Source organism: Fukomys damarensis, unplaced genomic scaffold (genome assembly GCF_012274545.1).
Source record: "Fukomys damarensis isolate Sample0158 unplaced genomic scaffold, DMR_v1.0_HiC HiC_scaffold_17, whole genome shotgun sequence".
NCBI lineage: Eukaryota > Metazoa > Chordata > Mammalia > Rodentia > Bathyergidae > Fukomys > Fukomys damarensis.
Genome location: NW_022900929.1, coordinates 71823129 through 71828473, shown reverse-complemented (window position 1 = coordinate 71828473; position 5345 = coordinate 71823129). Strand labels below are relative to the sequence as shown.

At 45.3% G+C, this 5345-nt stretch overlaps 1 non-coding gene across 1 annotated transcript; it reads left to right on the top strand.

The window, feature by feature from the left end:
* The first annotated feature begins 4866 nt into the window (after positions 1–4866).
* LOC117286610 lies at positions 4867–4973 on the top strand. Its single transcript, XR_004517776.1, has one exon. It is a non-coding gene; the product is annotated as a U6 spliceosomal RNA (small nuclear RNA).
* The last annotated feature ends 372 nt before the right edge of the window (positions 4974–5345 follow it).

Genomic DNA, 5345 nt, shown 5'->3' with positions numbered 1-5345 from the left:
AAAAAAAAAAAAAAAAAAGGCCATTTCCCAGCAAGGGTTTGATGCTTTGGAACGTGAGGAAGGCCAGGGTGATGGGCGGGGCAGTGAGCAGCTGGTGCATGCATTGATGCAACGTGGGGAGGAAGGAAGGGTGTGAGCTGAGCATCTCTTATTTGGAATGCTTGCTACCGGAAGGGTTTCAAATTTGATGTATTTTTGAATTTTGGAGTTGTTACATCTACAAAAGGCATCTAACTCTAAACAGGAAATTCATGCATGTTTCACATATACTCTATACACGCTGCTTGATGATAATGTTGTGCAATATGTCCTCACGCTTGGGTTTTGACTGCAATCTGCTGTATGAGGTCAGGTGTAAAATTCCCCAGTTAAGGCATTGTGTCAGCACTCAAAAAGTTTCTGATTCTTGAGCATTTCATATTTCTTTTCTTTGGATTAGGGCTGCTCAGCTCATGGTGGAAGATCAGATCAGCAGGGCCTTGGAGGACACAGGCTTTATCCAATGTGCAACAGAGAGCCATTGAAGGTTCAAGAGAGAGATAAAAAACTGGGTGATAAGACCCTCTAGCTGCTGTGTGGAGAACAGGATGTAGCAGGTGGAGAGCAAAACGCTGGACGGGCAGTGAGAGAGGCGGCTGAGTTCGTCAGGTGTGTGGCAGAGCAAGCAGCAAGTGCTGTGTGCACCGTCTGGAATAGCGTGATGTGTTGGGCGAGTTTTCTGTTGAAGATAACCCTTCCGTCTGTTTCCTGCCATCACTGGGGGGGGGGCTGGAGAATCATCCACACGAACTATTATTCACCTTCATACCTTTCATGCTACTCACTGCTGCTAGAAGAGTTGGACAGTCATTTGGATAATTGCTCAAATATAGATAAATTCTAAGGCTGAAGGAGCAAGAGAGAAATACAGCTGCTGGCAAGCAAGGCATAGATTTACCAGCTCTACCAGTGTGACTCTTCTGATTCAGAAATTTTCTTATTTTCCAGTGAGATGCTGGCCTTAATTCTAATCCTCAGCTCAGGAAAGCAATGGTGGTTTCCTTATGCATCTTTTCTTTTTAAAAAGCTCCCTGTAAAATGTAAATGTGCTATGGTGTTAGAATTTAGTAACGAAGAAGAAATATTTTGCTCTATATGCTCCTAGCCACCCACACCTGTTGTTTCTCTTTATTTTTCATGTTTGCTGGGTCATTCCTACTTTGGTTTTAGCAAATAAGAGCAGCAGCCTCCTGGGAACTTAGTGCTAATATTGGATGCTGGGCACAGGTGTTAGCAAATGTGGAGGAAAAGCAATCTTTCCCATCCTTTCCTTCCCAGCTATAATCATGCAGTGTCTCCTCAAAGCCGTCGGTGGAACCTGAGACCTAACCTCATTGGTCCCACCGCTGACTGCGTAGAAATAAAGAATTTTGATTGTTAAAGAGGGTGTGAGTTGTTTTCCCAGGGAGCCCAACACTCTGGAAGCTTCAGACTTTAGCACTCAGTGGAGTGTGTGCGTTCACTCTCTTTTCTACAGCCAAGGAATATGTGCAATTTGGTTCTCGAAAGAGTAGCGGTCTTCTGGTAAAGGGCTGCCTTTGACAGTGCCCGCGGGAAAGAAAGCAGGTCTCAGCCTGCTCATTCCAAGCGCTGCTGGAGAGTGTGGTGGGGAAGTCTGCAAACTGAGCCTGGCCTTTGCTTCGAAGCTCCTTGCCCCGTGTGGCGGAAGGCGGGAGCTAAGTCAGCGCCACCGTATCATGAGCCTGTCAGAAGCTCTTTCTGCAGGGGGCGAGGCTGGCAGGTGGCAGTCAGTTCCGTGTCGTCGCCCACCCTCACTGGCATCCCCGGGGACGTTCTTCCTGCTGCGCGGTCCTTGGAGGCTGGGGCACACACAGGTCACTGTTGTGCCTTCCTTTCGCTGGGCTCAATCTCACAGGAGCTGCTGCTCCCACGCCATCCCTGAGAGGTGCTGGGGCCTCTGGGGCCCTAGGGACAGCGATCTTTTGTCCTGCTGTGATCTGCGAACTGAGTGGCTCAGCCCCATCTGCCTACCTCAGAGACTGCGAACAAGTGGCCCACACATGGCCCGCAGGCATGCCCTGCCTGTACCGGTGAGTAAAAACATGAGAATTTACATGTATCCCTCAGATTTCACATATCCCAGCTTCCCCCCATTCTCCTGTCTCCCTGTGTCCTCTGAGTCTGTGAACTGGTTTACACCACCCTGAAAATAACCCCTCCTCACTAAGCCTCGCCTGCCACTTTGAGCTCACCTGTTCCGTTTCTGCTTCAGAGTCTACACTGTGAGGGGCAAGTGATGTGAGGATTGCTAGGCCCTGGTGCTTCTCAGATTAACTGAGACGAAGGACCAGCTTTTAAGTTTCAAATCTGCCACAGACCAATCCACTTGCAAAGCTCAGAATTCCCCCTGTCCTTCTTATTTACAGAGGATGCAGTCTAATATCTTCCAATGGAGTCCTTAAACCTCAGGTGTATCAAACCCTATGCATACGACGTTTCCCCCCCCACATTCCCTACAGCATCGCCATGTGTACAGGAGTTACTTGAACACAAGCCCTGCAATTCCCAACAGTTGGTCTGTAACTGAGTGGCGACTAAGTGACAAAAAGGCAGGTAGAGCATACAGAACGGACAGGCGGGACAAAGGGATGCATCATACCCCAGGAAGGACAGAGGACAATGGTGTGAGATGTCATTGCGCTACCCAGGGCAACCTACAACTTAAAGCCCACATATTATTTATTTCTGGAATGTTCTCTGTAGTATTTTCAGACCTTGGCTGACTAATGGACCCTGTGGAAAGTGACACTGAGGGCTGGGGATTTAGCTCAGTGGTTCTGCCACCTGCCTCCCTAAGTGCAAGGACCTGAGTTCGATCCCTGGTACCAAAAAAAGAAAAAAAAGTGACACTGAAGGGGGACAGTGGGACAACGATAATGTAACACTGGAAAAAAATGAAATAAACCACAAGCACAAATCCCAGCTCCACTTTGATTAGTTTCAAGAGAAATATGATTACTCCTTTACATTGCAATGTAATTTTTAAGTACTCTCAATTTCTGTACTTATGTCATTGTGGATTGTGGCAATCATAAACTCAGCCCTAAGTGACTCCCATACCCCTGTACTTCTGTGTCTCTGTGTCTGCTTTTCCTGCATCTGGAATGCTGTGCCCATTGCTGTCGTATTACCTACTTTCTTGTGGCTGGGACAAAATACCTGACACCTACAACTTAATGGAGGGGAGCTTCATTTGCTTATACTTTCCCGTATCTATAATTGTATCTATAATTTGCTGATTCCAAGGCAGAAACTCACGGTGGGAGGGCCTAGTAGGGGAAAGCTGCTCACCCCACTGCAGCCAGGGAACAGAGAGAAAAGGAGAAACTGGGGCCAAGAACCCACCCTTCCAGGTCACACCCCAGTGGCCCACCTCCCTGCAGGCCCCATCTCCTAGTAGCACATTCAACTGCTGAGCTCAACAACAGATAAATCCACAGACGAGAGTAGCTTTCTCATGGGCCAATCACATTCCTAACACAGGAGACTTTGGGGGGACAATTCAGATCCAGACCATATTAGCCATCTACCTTCCCTTCCCTTCCCAGCCCTCAACACCATGTTCACCTTCCAAAGGCTCCCTCATCATTCAGTGCCCCTTAAAATACAGCATCTGCTAGGAGGCATCTTTCTTGATCCTTCTCACTGTCTTTGCTAAGCCCCCACACAACACAGACCAATTGCCATCTTGTTGGCAATGGGTTATGATCACACAACCACCTGCTATTCTACTTCATGAATTCGAGGCTGCTCATTCCCATGTGGCACACACACAGTACCTATTCACAGTAAGTTTTCAACATGTAGTTGATTTACTTTTTTTTTTTGCAGTGCTGGGGATCAAACCCAGGGCTTTTGCATACTAGGCAGGTGGCCTACCACTGAGTGAAACCCCTAGCCCCAATTAGTTTTTGCTTCATTTAAAAAATCAAGGGTGACACTGGGTTGGTCACAAGGTATTTTTTGGGGTATGTTTTTTTGAGACAGGGTCTAACTATGTAGATGAGACTGACCTGGAACTCACTATGTAGCCCAGACTGGTCTCGAACTCACAGCAATCCTCCTGCCTCAGCCTCCTGAATGCTCAGATTACAGGCATATGCCACCATGCCTGGCTGGTCACAAGATATTAGTGGCAGAGATGAGAGCAAAACTCAAGGCTTTGGGTTCTTCCATTTAAAAAACAATTCTTTCAAATTTAATTGAAAAGTTGAACTGTATATCATGGGAGACCACTGGGGAAAAAAATCTAAGTAACAATAGAACACTATAGCTCTGTTTACTGTTGCCAAATTAAACTCAACAGTTTGAATGGCTTTGCCTCAAGTTGAGTGAATGGCTCAGGCAGCTTCAGGGACCATGTAAAAAAAGCCATACAGTTAGAATCTACATGTTCTTTGAATTTAGTACTTTTTCTTCCAAAACTTGGCAATTCCTGATTCTCTTCCTGTGTTTAAAAAAACAAAAAACAAAACAAACAAACAAACAAAAAGCGGAGGAAAGAACTCCAGAGAAGTGAGAAACCCAAAGTGGAATGGTATTAAGGAGCTACTGAAGAGCATTTATGTAGCCCTAAACAGACGGTCCTTGGAAAAGAACACCTTGCAGGGCTGGAGCAATGTGTAAACCAGCCAGCTCGGGGGGGAATTAAAGACACATAAATTTTTGTCTACATGTTCGGGTTTTTCTGAAATTGGAAGAAGTCGAATCATTCCATTTTTTAAAATTTTAGGTTTGTTTCTCACACAAAGGAGAACTAAACCTTGTGAGAATTGTGATATCATTAGATGTTTAAAAATACCAAGTGTGTTCGCTTCAGCAGTACAAGTGCTGAAATTAGAATGCAATAGAGAAAATTAGCGCGGCCCCAGCCATAGGATGACATGCAAATTTGCGAAGCTATCCATATTTTTGAAATGGAAGGAACTCTACTAAACTCTTTTTTATGAGGCCAGCTGTATCTTGACTCCAAACAAAGATATACCAAAAAGAAAGAAAGAAAAGAAAAACTACAAACTTATAGCCTTGATGAACACAGATGCTAAAATTCTCAAACTGAATAGCACATCAAAAAGATCACACACCACCACTGCACAGGATTCATTTTAGGGATGCAAGGATGGTTCAACATGTGCAAATCAAGAAATGCAGTGAACCAAAATCACAGAGGGAGAGAGTCACTTCTGGTTCTTTAGCTCAGTACGGTAATTATTGGCTAAAACAATCTATGATATCTTTCAAAAGTACTAGAAAAGTAGAAAGCTCCCAACACACAAAAAGGATTA